This window comes from Castor canadensis, chromosome 3 (assembly GCF_047511655.1).
Source record: "Castor canadensis chromosome 3, mCasCan1.hap1v2, whole genome shotgun sequence".
In the NCBI taxonomy this organism is placed as follows: domain Eukaryota; kingdom Metazoa; phylum Chordata; class Mammalia; order Rodentia; family Castoridae; genus Castor; species Castor canadensis.
The window spans coordinates 178705151-178725637 of record NC_133388.1 but is presented as its reverse complement, the minus strand read 5'-3'; the positions used below and the strand labels follow the sequence as shown (position 1 = coordinate 178725637).

General features: G+C 39.1%; 1 protein-coding gene across 1 annotated transcript in view; it reads right to left on the bottom strand.

The window, feature by feature from the left end:
• Col14a1 (collagen type XIV alpha 1 chain) overlaps positions 1-20487 on the bottom strand; it is a 277904-nt gene that overhangs the window by 235303 nt on the left and 22114 nt on the right. The window lies entirely within an intron of this gene.

The following is a 20487-nucleotide window of genomic DNA, read 5'->3' as shown; positions in this document are numbered from 1 at the left end:
TGGCACCTTTCCCAGTGCTTGGAAAGGGGAAAGCCTGTAGCAGAGGCCCCCCGCACAGGAGAACTCTGAGCAAACAAAGCCTGTGGGACCAGGTGAGTGCTAGCTCACCCCAGAGATCTGCATAAATAACGCCAGCTACAGGCTGAGAGCAGCAGGCAGGCAAGCCACAGTTGCAGATACCACTCTCAGAACTGCCTCCAGACGCTTTTTTTTCTTTTTCTCCCTACCTTTGATGAGAGAACAACCGAATTATACCTGCAAGCCGAAAAACTTACTGAAACTGTATTGCATTTGAACTGGGGACACTTGGTGGGGTTTTTTTTTTTTTTTTTTAATCCTCTGTGTGTGTGTGAGTGTGTAGTTTTGTTCTACTTTATGCATCCTCTTTGATGAGACAACTACAGAACAACATCTGAGGCACCAACTCCAGGACTGGAGATTGAGACGGACATCCAAATTATTAAGACTGAAACTGCATTGGATATAAACTTGGAAGTTTTTGGTTTTTTGTTTTTTTTCTTAATTTTCTATTTTCCATTTTATTTTAATTCATTTTTATAAATAGATATTACTTTCATATACTTATTTTTTATTTTTTTTATCTTTGATTTTCAATCCTCTCTCTGTCTCTCTATTGTCTGTTCAGCTTACTGTCGATTAGTACACTAACACTCCCTGTTTATACCTTTGAAACTCTCTTGTCTGATACCTTGTTCTGCTTTCTCCCTCTTGTCTGTATATTTGTTTTCCCCTTTTCTTTAACTTCTTGCTTTCCATCTCAGCTCACTCTTCCATTCTCAATATTACCATTGTTATTATTACAAGCTAGAAAATACTTAATTGCACACAGTACAGGGACAGTAACAACACCAAGGACAATGACAGGAAGACAGAAAAAACAAGGAAACCAGTTTCCCCACAGCAAAAAATTAGTACAGGAACCAGAGGGGAATGAAGAGAACAGAAACTCAGATCCAGACTCCAACAAAATGAAGATAAACTATGCCAAAGGACCCAATGAAGCCCACAAGAATAATTTAAAAGAAGACATACTACAAGTACTAAACGAGAATTTTATAGAGATGATACTGGATAGGGTCAACCAAAATGTACAGGAGACACTCAAGAAATTCCAAGACAATAAAAATAGAGAATTTGAAAAAGCAAAAGAAGAAATAAAGGAAACCATAGAAGCACTGTATAAACACCAAAGTGAAAGAGAGAACACAATGAATAAATGGATAAATGAACTCAGGACAAAAATAGACAACAATAAAAAAGAAAACAGCCAGGAAATGGAAAACCTCAGAAAAAAGAATGAAACAGAACTGCAAAACAAAACGGAAGGCCAATCCAGCAGAATAGAACAAACAGAAGACAGAATCTCAGAACTTGAAGATGAAATGGTAATTAAAGGAAAAACTGAAGAACTATTAATTAAACAACTCAAGACCTGTGAAAAGAAAATGCAAGAACTCACTGACTCCATCAAAAGACCAAACTTGAGAATCATGGGCATCGAAGAAGGAGAAGAGGTGCAAGCGAAGGGAATGCGTAATATATTCAACAAAATAATAACGGAAAATTTCCCAAATCTAGAGAAAGATATTCCCATACACATGCAAGAGGCCTCCAGGACACCAAACAGACCAGATCAAAATAGAACTACTCCACGACATATCATCATTAAAACAACAAGTTCAGAAACTAAGGAAAGAATATTGAACGCTGTAAGAGAGAAAAAACAAGTAACATACAAAGGTAAACCCATCAAAATCACAGCAGCCTTCTCAACAGAAACATTAAAAGCAAGAAGAGCGTGGGGTGAGATCTTCCGGGCACTGAATGAAAATAACTTCAACCCCAGGATACTCTACCCAGCAAAACTATCATTCAAAATAGATGGAGCAGTAAAAGTCTTCCATGATAAGCAGAAACTAAAACAATATGTGACCACAAAGCCACCATTACAAAAGATTCTGCAAGGGATCCTGCACACAGAAAGTGACACCCAACTTAACCATGAAAAGGCAGGCAGCACCAAACCACAGGATAAGAAAAAGCAAGACAGTAGAGAGTAACATCAAGTTAGGTACACACAATCAAACCTTCAAACAACTAAGATAACTAAATGGCAGGAATCACCACATACCTATCAGTACTAACACTTAATGTTAATGGACTTAATTCACCCATCAAAAGACACCATTTGACAAAATGGATTAAAAAAGAAGATCCAACAATTTGTTGCTTACAGGAGACTCATCTCACCGACAGAAATAAGCATATGCTTAGGATGAAAGGCTGGAAGAAGATTTACCAAGCCAATGGCCTCCGAAAACAAGCAGGAGTAGCAATACTTATCTCTGACAAAGTAGACTTCAAACCTACATTGATCAAACGAGATAAAGAAGGACATTCCATACTAATAAAAGGGGAAATAGACCAAAAGGAAATAATAATCATCAATCTGTACGCACCCAATGTCAACGCACCCAATTTCATCAAACATACCCTGAAAGACCTAAAAGCATATATAAATGCCAACACAGTGGTTGTGGGAGACTTTAACACTCCATTATCATCAATAGATAGGTCATCCAAACAAAAACTCAATAAAGAAATCCAAGATCTAAAATATGCAATAGATCAAGTGGACCTAGTAGATGTCTACAGAACATTTCATCCAACCTCTACACAATATACATTCTTCTCAGCAGCCCATGGAACCTTCTCCAAAATAGATCATATCCTAGGGCACAAAGCAAGCCTCAGCAAATATAAGAAAATAGAAATAATACCATGCATACTATCTGACCACAATGCAGTAAAAGTAGAACTCAACAACAAAAGTAAAGACAAAAAACATGCAAACAGCTGGAAACTAAATAACTCATTACTTAATGAAGAATGGATCATCGATGCAATAAAAGAGGAAATTAAAATGTTCCTGGAAGTCAATGAAAATGAAAACACAACCTACCGGAACCTATGGGACACAGCTAAGGCAGTCTTGAGAGGAAAGTTTATAGCCATGAGTGCATATATTAAAAAGATTGAAAGATCCCAAATCAATGACCTAATGATACATCTCAAACTCCTAGAGAAACAAGAACAAGCAAATCCCAAAACAAATAGAAGGAGAGAAATAATAAAAATAAGAGCTGAAATCAACGAAATAGAAACCAAAAAAACCATACAAAGAATTAATGAAACAAAAAGTTGGTTCTTTGAAAAAATAAACAAGATTGATAGACCCCTGGCAAACCTGACTAAAATGAGGAGAGAAAAAAACCAAATTAGTAGAATTAGGAATGCAAAAGGGGAGATAACAACAAACACCATGGAAGTCCAGGAAATCAGAGACTACTTTGAGAACCTATATTCAAATAAATTTGAAAATCTAAAAGAAATGGACAGATTTCTAGATACATATGATCATCCAAAACTGAACCAAGAGGAAATTAATCACCTGAATAGACCTATAACACAAAATGAAATTGAAGCAGCAATCAAGAGTCTCCCCAAAAAGAAAAGTCCAGGACCTGATGGATTCTCTGCTGAATTCTATCAGACCTTTAAAGAAGAACTGATACCAACCCTCCTTAAACTGTTCCATGAAATAGAAAGGGAAGGAAAACTGCCAAACACATTTTATGAAGCCAGTATTACACTTATCCCAAAACCAGGCAAAGACACCTCCAAAAAGGAGAACTATAGGCCAATCTCCCTAATGAACATTGATGCAAAAATCCTCAACAAAATAATGGCAAATCGAATTCAGCAACACATCAAAAAGATTATTCACCACGACCAGGTAGGCTTCATCCCAGGGATGCAGGGGTGGTTCAACATACGAAAATCAATAAACGTAATAAGCCACATTAACAGAAGCAAAGACAAAAACCACTTGATCATCTCAATAGATGCAGAAAAAGCCTTTGATAAGATCCAACATCATTTCATGATAAAAGCTCTAAGAAAACTAGGAATAGAAGGAAAGTTCCTCAACATTATAAAAGCTATATATGACAAACCTACAGCCAGCATTATACTTAACGGAGAAAAATTAAAACCATTCCCTCTAAAATCAGGAACCAGACAAGGATGCCCACTATCTCCACTCCTATTCAACATAGTACTGGAATTCCTAGCCAGAGCAATTAGGCAAGAAGAAGGAATAAAAGGAATACAAATAGGTAAAGAAACTGTCAAAATATCCCTATTTGCAGATGACATGATCCTATACCTTAAAGACCCAAAAAACTCTACTCAGAAGCTTCTAGACATCATCAATAGCTATAGCAAGGTAGCAGGATATAAAATCAACATAGAAAAATCATTAGCATTTCTATACACTAACAATGAGCAAACGGAAAAAGAATGTATGAAAACAATTCCATTTACAATAGCCTCAAACAAAATCAAATACCTAGGTGTAAACCTAACAAAAGATGTGAACGACCTCTACAAGGAAAACTATACACTTCTGAAGAAAGAGACTGAGGAAGACTATAGAAAGTGGAGAGATCTCCCATGCTCATGGATTGGTAGAATCAACATAGTAAAAATGTCGATACTCCCCAAAGTAATCTACATGTTTAATGCAATTCCCATCAAAATTCCAATGACATTCATTAAAGAGATTGAAAAATCTACTATTAAATTTATATGGAAACACAAGAGGCCACGAATAGCCAAGGCAATACTCAGTCAAAAGAACAATGCAGGAGGTATCACAATACCTGACTTCAAACTATATTACAAAGCAATAACAATAAAAACAGCATGGTACTGGCACAAAAACAGACATGAAGACCAGTGGAACAGAATAGAGGATCCAGATATGAAGCCACACAACTATGAGCAACTTATCTTTGACAAAGGAGCTAAAAATATACGATGGAGAAATAGCAGCCTCTTCAACAAAAACTGCTGGGAAAACTGGTTAGCAGTCTGCAAAAAACTGAAACTAGATCCATGTATATCACCCTATACCAAGATTAACTCAAAATGGATCAAGGATCTTAATATCAGACCCCAAACTCTTAAGTTGATACAAGAAAGAATAGGAAATACTCTGGAGTTAGTAGGTATAGGTAAGAACTTTCTCAATGAAACCCCAGCAGCACAGCAACTAAGAGATAGCATTGATAAATGGGACCTCATAAAACTAAAAAGCTTCTGTTCATCAAAAGAAATGGTCTCTAAACTGAAGAGAACACCCACAGAGTGGGAGAAAATATTTGCCAATTATACATCAGACAAAGGACTGATAACCAGAATATACAGGGAACTTAAAAAACTAAATTCTCCCAAAACTAATGAACCAATAAAGAAATGGGCATGTGAACTAAACAGAACTTTCTCAAAAGAAGAAATTCAAATGGCCAGAAAACACATGAAAAAATGCTCACCATCTCTAGCAATAAAGGAAATGCAAATTAAAACCACACTAAGATTCCACCTCACCCCTGTTAGAATAGACATCATCAGCAACACCACCAACAACAGGTGTTGGCGACGATGCGGGGAAAAAGGAACCCTCTTACACTGTTGGTGGGAATGTAAACTAGTACAACCACTCTGGAAAAAAATTTGGAGGCTACTTAAAAAGCTGGACATCGATCTACCATTTGATCCAGCAATACCACTCTTGGGGATATACCCAAAAGACTGTTACTCCAGAGGCACCTGCACATCCATGTTTATTGCGGCACTATTCACAATAGCCAAGTTATGGAAACAGCCAAGATGCCCCACCACCGACGAATGGATTAAGAAAATGTGGTATCTATACACAATGGAATTCTATGCAGCCATGAAGAAGAACGAAATGTTATCATTCGCTGGTAAATGGATGGAACTGGAGAACATCATTCTGAGTGAGGTTAGCCTGGCCCAAAAGACCAAAAATCGTATGTTCTCCCTCATATGTGGACATTAGATCAAGGGCAAACACAACAAGGGGATTGGACTATGAGCACATGATAAACGCGAGAGCACACAAGGGAGGGGTGAGGATAGGTAAGACACCTAAAAAACTAGCTAGCATTTGTTGCCCTTAATGCAGAGAAACTAAAGCAGATACCTTAAAAGCAACTGAGGCCAATAGGAAAAGGGGAACAGGTACTAGAGAAAAGGTTAGATCAAAAAGAATTAACCTAGAAGGTAACACCCACGCACAGGAAATCAATGTGAGTCAATGCCCTGTATAGCTATCCTTATCTCAACCAGCAAAACCCCTTGTTCCTTCCTATTAATGCTTATACTGTCTCTACAACAAAATTAGAGATAAGGGGAAAATAGTTTCTGCTGGGTATTGAGGGGGGGGAGTGGGAGGGGGTGGAGTGGGTGGTAAGGGAGGGGGTGGGGGCAGGGGGGAGAAATGAACCAAGCCTTGTATGCACATATGAATAATAAAAGAAAAAAAAAAAAGAGACATGGGCTTCCTTTAGAGAGAAAACATTGGGAGATGCTCAAACTTTTCCGGAAGATTCTCCCTTTGGAGAGCAGCTGGTAAGCAAACCGACTTGTGTTGGACTCTTACAAAAATTATGGTTGTGCAAATAATCTTGTCTCTGTCCCCAAAATCATCTTTTGCTTTGCTCTATTTTAAACCAGTGATGTTGTCAGTGAATATATCAGTGTTTTTAAACTTTTTTAACCGCAATAAAAACTTCACTACGTCATATAAAATCACACACATTCTAAAACACATGTACAAAAAAAAATTTCCCCAAACAATATTTGCAAATAGATTGCAATTATCCTATACTATTTCTCTTTTTTATGATGCTAATTTTGACCCACTACATATTTTCACAACCCAATAATAGAGCCAAACATACCTACATCATTTACATAAGTTGCTTCAGACAGTTTTTTTTCTGAAATTAGCTTTTTGAGTTTTTATGGGTTTCTTTTCCACACAAAATTATCTTTTGTCTCATGTTTTTCAATACTGCTATCATCACTACAAAAGACAGAGTTTACTCTGTCACATTGTTAGTAAGTTCCTCATTCAGACAAAGCCTTCTCAATTTTTTGTCAATAAATATTGTGTCTTTAACTGCTTGCGTAAAATTCCGATTGCATGGATGTTGCAGGCATTGCATATTGAGTCGTTCATATTTCTAGATCCAAGGAACAAAGTCTCTAAGGACTCCTATATAAAGTGAGTGAGTAACAGCATGTTCCCAAAATAAAGCATCCCATTCTCAGTGTGATCATGGGAAAGTCATGGAACATCTCCGAGTGACAACTTCATCTTCTACAAGAAGCCTACAACTTATAGGCTCACAGGGAAGTTAACTTAATGTAATTCCAAGAGAGGCCTTGGCTCAACACAAGTTCATTTTCAGACAGGAGCTATTAGCATTATTTTTTTTTGTTACTTGCCTTCTAATGTTATTATTTTAAATGACTCTCTTGTGTTAGACTAAGTCCTGTAGAAAAAAAAAAGAGTTTGAAATAAGATTTAAGATTCTAACACTGGCAAAGCACTGGTGGTTCATCGTGTAATCCTAGCTATTCAGAGGCAGAGAGATCAGGAGGATCGCAGTTTGAGTCCAGCCCAGGCAAAATAGTTCTCGAGACCTCGAAAATACCCAACACAAAAACAATGGCTGGCAGAGTGGCTCAAGTGATAGAGCACCTGACTAGCAGGGGTGAGACCCTGAGTTCAAACCCTAGTACTGGAAAAAAAAAAAAGATTCTAACAGTGTTTTGGGGAAGTAAAGTTGAGGAGAAGAGGTGAGGTGTGGAAGGAGGCAAAGTTGCACAGTGAGCTATGTTCTGGGCTGGCTACTGTTTATTGCACTGCATGTTGCAGAGAGGCACAGAAAGTTTGCTTTGCCTTCAGGACTTCTCCAAAAGGGATGCAAGGAAGAACCGCATCTTGGAGTCATCTGTGGCAAAAAGACTGAGGAGGAGTTTACTCACCCTATTTCCTTGTCTCCCTTTGTTTCCACTGGTCATGCTTCACACTGTAAGCTGCTAGTGCCCCCTTTGCTTCCTGGTTGTGGGATCTAACCCCTGGGCAGCTGCTCTGTGCAGTGGGGTTTCTCACTTCAGCCAAGTGAAGACATCAGATGAGGTACTGCAGCAGGAGGAGGGCCAGAAAAGAAGCAAGCAAGTCTGGGTTCTGATAATGTAGCAGTGGGGAGGGGATGGCATTGCAGAGAGATAAAACTTAAAGAAATTTAAACGCGAAGAAGGTCACATAGTACTAGTGGGTGAAGTAGCCAATGGAATTGCATGCAACCATATACGGTTCTTGCATCTGCAACCTGCTTGCTAGGGTACATAAGGTAAGGCCCCTTTGTTCTTGGGGCTCAGCCTTTGGACTCTGGACTCTGCTGAGTCTGGCACAATAAAACTTTGCCTCCTGCTGAACTGCTTCAGTGTCCTGTTTCCCTGTCCTTGAGTATCCTGCAAGGGTACCACTGAGAGAGAAGAGAATGGAGATAATTGAAGGTAATACCTAAGCATGTGTGAAAAGTCTGGTGCTCAACATTTCTGATGTGCTCTTCTTGATTCAATAGTTCATGACGCACCACCATCATTGTTTCATGCATGTCCATTTTTCTTAATATGCTGTAATAAAATAAAATGACATCTGGGAATTCATCGCCAAGCTGAGAACTAGAGTAGTAATAAATTACAAATATATATCTATACATATACATGTATAATTACATGCACACATGTATGAATATATACATACTATATATGCATATATAATTACACACATACACATAGATAGGAGTATATACACACATTCTATGTATTTAGCTTTAGTTACTTTGAACATTAAAAGTCAATATTAGAGGAATTTCTTCATGTTGGCACATACATTCTATTCAGTGATTCATAGCACTCAGTTGTAGAACTAAAATGTATTTACTTAGTCATTCTCAGAGCAATGGTTTTCAGGTTGTTGTCTGTTTTCTTTTCTTACAAATATATATGACATTAAAGTAAATAAGCACAGGAGAGTTTATTACAGTCATGTTACAGAAAACTGGGGTCCGGAAGAGCTAAGTTCCTTGACCAAGACTTTACAGCTACTTCATGATAGGAACTAGGATTCAAAATTAAGTCAGCCCAATTCTAAATACACAATGACAAAAGCAAGTGAGATAGTTTGAGTCATGGAAAATATTCTTAGAGGGGTCTGGCAGAGTGGCTCAGTGGTAAAGTACCCGCCAGCAGGCATGAAGTCCTGAGTTCAAACTCTAGTACAGCCAAAACCAAAACAAAACAGTAAAGTTTCTTAGGCACTAGAAAGTTAGAATCTACACATTTCTACCACCATGTAGGATCTCATTATGCCATCTAGTGGTCTCTCCATCAATCTGAGTAAGTACTGCTCAGAAAGGAACTTCTCAACAACATTTGTAATAAACTCTGTTGTCTTAAGTCTTTGAGAACTTTTCTGCAATAAAACCTAGTGTCCCCTAATTGGTACAGGAATAATGAGCAGGAATAATGAGCAGTTTAATAGAAGAGTTGGCACTAAGACTCCACTATTATTTCTGGTAGAGGATTGGTGGTTCAGTGTTACATGCAAAAATGCTGCCCCTCCAAAACCACACTCCTGGCACCTACTGGACAGTCTGTTCAGGCCTGGGTTTGCCTTGAGGAATGAAAGAAAACACATAGGCTTGGCCATTGAATTATCTACTTTGAATTCTTGCTCCATTGCTTAATAACTGTGTAATCTTAGGAAAGTTATATCAGTCTTTGAGTTCCAGTTCTATTAAAGAGACATCATGGTAGACCTTATTATATAAAATACTTATGGGAACTAAACTAAGGAACACATAGTAAGTGTTCATAGAAAGATCGGCTATCTCTTTCCCTTATTTGTATGGTATTTTGCTCATTATATTCATGGAAGCACAGAGGTGTGGCAGAACATATGTAATGGGGGATCTGTACATGTCTCATAAATACCGTCACTCCATTGTCTGAACTTAAATGAGTAAGTATCTCTCATTTCCAAAACCAATAGTAAAATACTCCACTGGGTGAAGCAGCTCTGATGGACATAAAGGAAAAACAACACACACATACGCATACATGTATACACGTATACACGTATACATATACACGTATCTATGGGCAAACCCCCCCTACCCCCCCCGCATGACTAACTCTTGCCAAACCCCAAAAACAAGAAACATGCTCTACCAACAAACTTTTACACATCTACCGACCCTTAAACCTCGCATTTTAATCCTTTATTATACACGTTCAATTTATTAATGTGCCATCTGAGTATCTTGTAAATTAAATCACACAACACACAATCCAACTCCTAACTCCCTCCCACATACTAATAAGATACCTGAAATAACCAACCATATAAAAGAAGAACTGTCTTAAGACACAAAAGTTAATGTAGCTTATATATCAAAGCAAGGCACTGAAAATGCCTAGATGGATTGCATAATCCCATAAACAGATAGAGGTTTGGTCCTGGCCTTTTTATTGGTTTTCAGTGAAATTACACATGCAAATATCCATGCCCCAGTGAATATGCCCTCTAAGTCTAACAGACCAAAAGGAGCAAGAATCAAGCACACAAAACTTGTAGCTAAAGATGCTTTGCTTTGCCACACCCCCACGGGACACAGCAGTGATAAAAATTAAGCAATAAACGAAAGTTTGACTTAGTTACACTGACTATAAGGGTTGGTAAATCTCATGCCAGCCACTGCGGTCATACGATAGACCCAAACTAATAAACTCCGGCATAAAGCATGTTTAAGAATCCCTACCTTCAGTAAGAATAAACTTTATCTAGGCTGTAAAAAGCTATAGCTAAAGAAAAAATAACTTATGAAAGTAATCTTAACAAATCTGATAACACGACAGCTAAGACCCAAACTGGGATTAGATACCCCACTATGCTTAGCCGTAAACCTAAATATGTAATCCTAACAAACATATTCACCAGAGAGCTACTAGCAACAGCTTAAAACTCAAAGGACTTGGCGGTGCTTTATATCCATCTAGAGGAGCCTGTTCTATAATCGATAAACCCCGATTCACCTCACCATCTCTTGCTAAATCAGCCTATATACTGCCATCTTCAGCAAACCCTACTTAAGGCACTTAAAGTAAGCTAAAACATACAACATAAAAATGTTAGGTCAAGGTGTAGCCAATGAGATGGGAAGAAATGGGCTACATTTTCTTACCCTAAGAAAATTAATGGAAACTCTTATGAAACTGAAGAGGATAAGGAGGATTTAGCAGTACATTGAATTTAGAAAGCTCAATTGAACCGAGCAATGAAGCACGCACACACCGCCCATCACCCTCCTCAACATTTTTATTACAAAGCTTACATAAACTGTTACCAAAAAATTAAGAGGAGATAAGTCGTAACAAGGTAAGCACACTGGAAAGTGTGCTTGGAACATCAAAATGTAGCTAAGCCACAAAGCATCTGGCCTACACCAAGAAGACTTCACACAATGAACATTTTGAGCTAATTCTAGCCCAAAAACCAACAACCACAACTACATAAAACCCGTAAAATAAAACATTCACCAGTCCGTAAAGTATAGGTGATAGAAATACGTACCAGGAGCTATAGAGCCAGTACCACAAGGGAAAGATGAAAGATTAATTCAAAGCACTAAAAAGCAAAGATTACACCTTGTACCTTTTGCATAATGATTTAACTAGAAAAAACTTAACACAGAGAACTTCACTAATCACCCCGAAATCAGATGAGCTACCTAAAGACAGTTATTTATGAACACACTCATCTATGTAGCAAAATAGTGAGAAGATCTCTAGGTAGAGGTGAAAAGCCTACCAAGCCTGATGATAGCTGGTTACTCAGAACCAAATTTCAGTTCCACTTAAAATTTACCACAAGAAACAATACTCCAACATGTAAATTTTAATGTTAGTCTAAAGAGGGACAGCCCTTTAGATACAGATACAACCTTATATAGAGAGTAAAATAACCCGCACAGCCATAGTTGGCCTAAAAGCAGCCACCAATTAAGAAAGCGTTCAAGCTCAACCACACCAACTCCTAAATCACAAAAGCCAACATGACCTCCTATAATACAAACTGAGTTAATCTATTCACCAATAGATGAACTAATGTTAATATTAGTAACAAGAAAAAATTCTCCGAGCACAAACTTATATCAGACCGAATGAATCACTGATAGTTAACATATATATAGGAAAAAAACAAAAACAAGCCTAACCTATAAAACGTAATGTTAACCCAACACAGGAGTGCTATAAGGAAAGATTAAAAGAAGTAAAAGGAACTCGGCAAACAAAAACCCCGCCTGTTTACCAAAAACATCACCTCTAGCATTACAACTATTAGAGGCACTGCCTGCCCAGTGACGATTGTTAAACGGCCACGGTATCCTGACCGTGCAAAGGTAGCATAAACATTTGTTCTCTAAATAGGGACTTGTATGAATGGCTTGACAAGGGTTTATCTGTCTCTTACTTTTGATCAGTGAAATTGACCTTCCCGTGAAGAGGCGGGAATAAACCAATAAGACGAGAAGACCCTATGGAGCTTTAATTTTTCAACCACAATTATACAATACACACTTACCCCTAATTGGCCTAACCTTATAATTTCTGGTTCAATAATTTTGGTTGGGGTGACCTCGGAGCACAAAACAACCTCCGAATGATTTAAATCTAGACTAACAAGTCAAAATACAGGAAAAAATCATAAATTGACCCATCACTTGAGCAACGGACCAAGTTACCCTAGGGATAACAGCGCAATCCTATTCTAGAGTCCATATCGACAATAGGGTTTACAACCTCGATGTTGGATCAGGACATCCCAATGGTGCAACCGCTATTAAAGTTTCGTTTGTTCAATGATTAAAGTCCTACGTGATCTGAGTTCAGACCGAAGTAATCCAGGTTGGTTTCTATCTATTTACAAGTTTCTCCCAGTACGAAAGGACAAGAGAAACAAGGCCAACTCCCCATCAGTGCCTTAAGTCCAATAGATGCACTAACATCAATCTAGTAAACTATACACTCACCTACTTTAGAACAGGGTTAGTTAAGGTGGCAGAGCCTGGTAATTGCATAAGACTTAAAACTTTACCCTCAGAGGTTCAACTCCTCTCCTTAACACTCCATGTTCATCATAAATGTCCTCACCCTAACTATCCCCATTCTACTTGCAATAGCATTCTTAACCCTCGTAGAATGAAAACTCTTAGGATATATACAATTACGAAAAGACCCAAACGTAGTAGGCCCCTACAGCATCCTTCAACCATTCACCGATGCACTAAAACTATTCATTAAAGAACCAATACGACCACTAGCCTCCTCCCCACTGCTATTCTCCATTGCCCCAACCCTAGCCCTAACACTGGCCCTTATCATATGAATCCCATTTCCAATACCACAACCCCTAATCAATATAAACTTTGGCATCCTATTCATTCTAGCAACCTCTAGCCTATCCATCTATGCCATCCTATGATCAGGCTGATCATCAAATTCTAAATATGCCCTAATTGGAGCACTCCAAGCTGTCGCACAGACAATCTCATACGAAGTATCCCTTGCCATCATCGTTTTATCAGTAATACTCATAAATGGGTCATTCACTATATCCTCACTAATCACAACACAAGAACATATCTGACTCATCATCCCAACATGACCACTAGCAATAATATGATTTATCTCAACACTAGTAGAAACTAACCAAGCCCCATTCGACCTAACTGAAGGGGAATCCGAGCTAGTATCCGGATTCAACGTAGAATATGCCACTGGACCATTCGCCCTATTCTTCATAGCAGAATACATGAACATCATCATAATAAATGCTCTCACAACAATCATGTTCCTAGGAGCATTCCACAACCCCCTAGCCCCAGAGCTATACACTATCAACTTCACCATCAAAACCCTCTGCCTCACCGTACTATTCCTATGAATCCGAGCATCATATTCCCGATTCCGATATGACCAACTCATACACCTACTATGAAAAAACTTCCTCCCAATCACTGTAGCCACATGTATGCTATATGTATCCATCCCAGTTGCCATATCAAGCATCCCCCCACAAATATAGAAATATGTCTGACAAAAGAGTTACTTTGATAGAGTAAAATATAGAGGTTCAAACCCTCTTATTTCTAGAGCTAAAGGAATCGAACCTAGTCCTAAGAACTCAAAATTCTTCGTGCTACCATATCACACCCAACTCTAAAGTAAGGTCAGCTAAATTAAGCTATCGGGCCCATACCCCGAAAATGTTGGTTTATATCCTTCCCGTACTAATTAACCCCACTGCCAAATTAATTATCTTACCCACTGTAATTATAGGAACAATGATTACAATACAAGCTCCCACTGACTAGTAATATGAGTGGGTTTAGAAATTAATATATTAGCAATCATCCCCCTACTAATCAATAAAGGAAGCCCACGATCAACAGAAGCAGCAACCAAGTACTTCATGACACAAGCCACAGCATCTATACTGCTACTAATAGCGATTGTAATCAACATGCTAGACTCAGGCCAATGATCAATCACCCATACACAAAACCACATCACGTCATTCATAGCCCTAATAGCACTAACCATAAAACTCGGATTAGCTACATTCCACCTATGAGTACCAGAAGTCACCCAAGGAGCTACCCTGATGTCAGGAATACTACTACTAACATGACAAAAACTAGCCCCAATCTCCATCCTACACCAACTAACACCATCAATCAACCATCAACTCCTCATATCAATAGCCCTACTATCAATTATAGTTGGCGGCTGAGGAGGACTAAACCAAACACAACTATGCAAAATCATAGCCTACTCATCAATCGCCCACATAGGATGAATAATAGCCATCATCTCATATAGCTCAATAGCCTTTATACTAAACCTAATCATCTACATCTTACTAACCATCACCATATTTACAATAATCAACTACAACACAAACACCAACACACTCACCTTGGCCCACTCCTGAAATATAACCCCAGTAATTACCCCAATACTACTCATCTCACTACTATCACTCGGAGGACTCCCACCACTAACAGGATTCCTACCAAAATGAATCATCATTGATGAACTGACAAAAAATGACCTAATCTTAATACCAACAATCATAGCCATGCTAGCCCTACTAAACTTGTACTTCTACATACGACTAATCTACTCAACCACCCTAACCCTATTCTCAACCACAAGCACCACAAAAATAAAATGACGACACCCCCAACAACAAACCCTCAATCCTTTTACCCCCACTTTTCATTATTACAACCATAACCCTACCCCTAATACCCATCATATTCACCCTAAGCTAGGAATTTAGGTTAAATAGACCAAGAGCCTTCAAAGCCCTAAGCAAGTTAAATAAACTTAATTCCTGCAATAAGGACTGCAGGATACCACCCTACATCTCATGAATGCAAATCAAGCACTTTTACTAAGCTAAGTCCTCACTAGATTGATGGGATTCAAACCCACAAAATTTTAGTTAACAGCTAAATACCCTAAACAACTGGCTTCAATCTACCTCTCCCACCGTCTAGAAAAAAAAGGCAGGAGAGGCCCTGGCAGAGTTGAAGCTGCTCTTCTGAATTTGCAATTCAACATGATCCATCACCTTGAAGCCTGGTAAAAAGGGGACTCGACCCCTGTGTTTAGATTTACAGTCTAATGCTTACTCAGCCATTTTACCTATGTTCGTTAACCGTTGACTATTCTCAACAAACCACAAAGACATGGGCACCCTGCACTTAATATTTGGGGCCTGAGCAGGAATGGTAGGAACTGCCTTAAGCTTACTAATTCATGCAGAACTAGGACAACCAGGAACCCTATTAGGAGACGACCAGATCTATAACGTCATTGTTACAGCCCATGCTTTTGTAATAATTTTCTTCATAGTAATACCAATCCTTATTGGAGGATTTGGTAATTGACTAGTGCCATTAATAATTGGGGCCCCCAATATAGCATTCCCCCGAATGAACAACATGAGCTTCTGACTTCTCCCACCATCTTTTCTCCTCCTACTAGCCTCCTCAGTAGTAGAAGCTGGAGCAGGGACTGGATGAACTGTATACCCCCCACTAGCAAGCAATCTAGCCCATGCAGGAGCATCAGTGGACCTCACCATTTTTTCTCTTCACTTAGCTGGTGTATCCTCAATCCTTGGTGCCATTAATTTTATCACAACAATTATTAATATAAAGCCCCCTGCAATATCACAATACCAAACACCATTATTTGTATGATCCATTCTGGTCACTGAGGTCCTTTTACTACTCTCCCTCCCCATCCTAGCGGCCGGAATTACAATACTCTTAACTGACCAAAACCTAAACACTACTTTCTTCGACCCTGCAGGAGGGGGAGACCCAATCCTCTATCAACACTTATTCTGATTTTTTGGACACCCCGAGGTATACATCCTAATCCTTCCAGGCTTTGGCATAATCTCCCACATTGTTACTTATTATTCTGGCAGAAAAGAACCATTTGGATATATAGGAATAGTATGAGCTATGATGTCTATTGGCTTCTTGGGATTCATCATATGAGCACACCACATATTTACAGTTGGAATAGACGTTGACACCTGAGCCTACTTCACATCCGCCACTATAATTATGGCCATTCCCACAGGAGTAAAAGTCTTCAGTTGACTAGCCACACTCCACGGAGGCAACATCAAATGATCCCCAGCCCTACTTTGAGCCCTAAGCTTTATTTTCCTTTTCACAGTAGGTGGCCTAACAGGATTGTCCTGTCCAACTCATCTCTAGATATCGTACTGCACGTCACATACTACATAGTAGCCCATTTTCACTACGTTTTATCAATAGGGGCAGTATTCGCAATCATAGGGGGATTTGTACACTGATTTCCACTATTCTCAGGCTATACACTAGACCAAACATGAGCAAAAATCCACTTTACTATTATATTTGTGGGAGTAAACCTAACCTTTTTCCCTCAACACTTCCTCGGCCTATCCGGCATACCACGACGCTATTCTGACTACCCAGATGCCTACACAGCATGAAATACAGTATCATCAATAGGCTCCTTCATCTCCCTAACTGCAGTAATTATTACAGTTTTCATAATCTGAGAAGCATTTGCCTCTAAACGAGAAGTAGGGGTAGTTGAACTTACAGCAACAAACCTAGAGTGACTCCACGGATGCCCACCACCATACCACACATTCGAAGAGCCCACATATGTAAAAACACACTAAGAAAGGAAGGAGTCGAACCCCCTAGAACTAGTTTCAAGCCAGCCCCATATCCCATATGTCTTTCTCTATACAAGATATTAGTAAAATAATTACATAACTTTGTCAAAGTTAAATTACAGGCTAATCCCCCATATATCTTCATGGCTCACCCTCTACAACTAGGCCTACAGGATGCTACATCACCCATCATAGAAGAACTACTAAACTTCCACAATCATACACTAATAATTGTATACCTCATTAGCTCTCTAGTGCTTTATATCATTTCACTCATACTTACCACTAAATTAACACACACCAACACAATAGACACCCAAGAAGTAGAGACTATCTGAACAATCCTTCCAGCAATTATTCTCATTATAATTGCCCTCCCGTCTCTACGAATCCTATATATAATAGACAAAATTAACAACCCAGTGCTAACAGTAAAAACCATAGGACACCAATGATACTGGAGCTATGAATACACCAATTATGAAGACCTAACATTTGACTCCTACATAATCCCAACATCAGAACTAAAACCCGGGGAACTCCGACTCCTTGAAGTCAACAATCGAGTCGTACTACCAATAGAAGTACCGATCCGAATACTAATCTCATCTGAAGATGTACTACACTCATGAGCCGTCCCATCACTAGGCCTAAAAACAGACGCCATCCCGGGGCGCCTCAACCAAGCAACCCTCACCTCCACACGACCAGGACTTTACTATGGCCAATGCTCCGAAATTTGCGGCTCAAACCACAGCTTCATACCCATCATATTAGAAATAGTCCCACTCAAATACTTTGAAGGCTGATCCTTATCTATACTATAAGTACATTATGAAGCTACCGCAGCATTAACCTTTTAAGTTAAAGACAGAGAGCTAGCTCTCCATAATGATATGCCACAACTCGACACATCCACAGGATTTACAACAATCACCTCTATAATTCTCACCCTATTTATTATCTTCCAATTAAAAGTAAAAACATTCAACTTCTCGCCCAACCCTGCACCCAAAAATGTCGAATCTATAAAACAAGAAAACCCTTGAGAAAAAAAATGAACGAAAATCTATTTACCTCTTTCATTACCCCTACTATAATAGGACTCCCTATTGTTACCCTAGTAATCCTCTTCCCAAGTATCATACTCCCAGCTCCAAACCGATTAATTAATAACCGACTAACCTCAATTCAACAATGAGTAGTCAAACTAATCACTAAACAAATAATAACAATGCATAACTCTAAAGGACGTACCTGACCTTTAATATTAATATCACTTATTATCTTCATTGGATCAACCAACCTACTCAGACTTTTTCCATACTCCTTCACCCCAACAACCCAACTATCAATAAATCTAGGAATAGCTATCCCACTCTGAGCAGGGACTGTAATTCTAGGATTCTGCCATAAAATAAAATCATCCCTAGCCCACCTCTTACCACAAGGAACCCCAATCCCCTTAATCCCAATACTAGTCATTATTGAAATTATTAGCCTATTTATCCAACCAATAGCACTAGCCATTCGACTAACGGCCAACATCACAGCAGGCCACCTATTGATACACCTAATCAGCGGAGCCACACTAGCACTATTAACCATTAACCCAACCACAGCTTTCGTAACATTTATTATCCTAGTCCTCCTCACAATTCTCGAATTCACAGTAGCCCTAATCCAAGCTTATGTATTCACACTCCTAGTTAGCCTATATCTCCATGACAACACATAATGACCCACCAAGTCCACGCTTACCACATAGTTAACCCAAGTCCATGACCACTAACAGGAGCATTATCCGCCCTCCTAATAACATCAGGCTTAGCACTATGATTCCACTTTAACTCTACATTTCTCTTAATACTAGGACTACACACCAACTCACTAACCATATACCAATGGTGGCGGGACGTAGTACGAGAAGGCACATTCCAGGGTCACCACACCCCAGTTGTTCAAAAAGGACTATGGTACGGAATAGGACTGTCTATCATTTCAGAAGTATTCTTCTTCGCTGGATTTTTCTGAGCCTTTTACCACTCAAGCCTAGCCCCAATCCCAGAACTAGGAGGCTGCTGACCACCCACCGGCATCAACCCACTGGACCCCCTAGACGTCCCTCTTCTCAACACATCAGTTCTTCTTGCATCAGGCGTATCCATCACCTGAGCCCACCATAGTCTAATAGAAGGAAGCCAAAAAAATATAATCCAAGCACTATCAATCACTATCCTACTAGGCATCTACTTTACCCTCCTACAAGCCTCAGAATATTTTGAAACCTCATTCACAATCTCCGACGACATCTACAGCTCAACCTTCTTCATAGCAACAGGATTCCACGGCCTACATGTAATTATCAGCTCCACATTCCTACTAGCATGCCTAACTCGACAACTAAAATTCCATTTTACATCAAAGCATCACTTTGGTTTCGAGGCCGCAGCCTGATGCTGACATTCTGTCGATGTGGTATGAATGTTCCTATACGTCTCCATCTATTGATGAGGCTCATGCTCTCTTAGTATTAATCAGTACAGCTGACTTCCAATCAACTAGATTTGGTACAAACCCAAAAGAGAGTAATCAACCTAATCATCGCATTAACCCTAAACTCCCTCCTAGCAACCCTCTTAATCACCATCGCGTTCTGAATCCCACAAATCAACAGCTACAACGAAAAATCAAACCCCTATGAATGCGGATTTGATCCCATAGGCTCAGCACGACTCCCATTCTCAATAAAATTCTTCTTAGTCGCAATCACCTTCCTCCTATTTGACCTTGAAATCGCCCTACTCCTCCCCCTCCCTTGAGCACTACAAACAAACAACCTCTACCCAGTTATCCTCATAGCACTGGCTCTAATCATCATCCTATCACTGAGACTAGCATATGAATGATCTCAAAAGGGATTAGAATGAAATGAATATGGTGCTTAGTTTAACACAAAGCAAATGATTTCGACTCATTAGATTATGAACTACTCATAAGCACCAAATGTCCCCTATCCTAATTAACCTATTCCTAGCCTTCCTAGCATCCCTATTAGGAGCACTAATTTATCGATCACACTTAATATCCTCACTCCTATGCCTAGAGGGTATAATACTATCAATTTTTATTACCGCAACCCTAATCACCCTGAACTTCAACATCACACTATCATTTATATTCTCCATCATCATCTTAGTTTT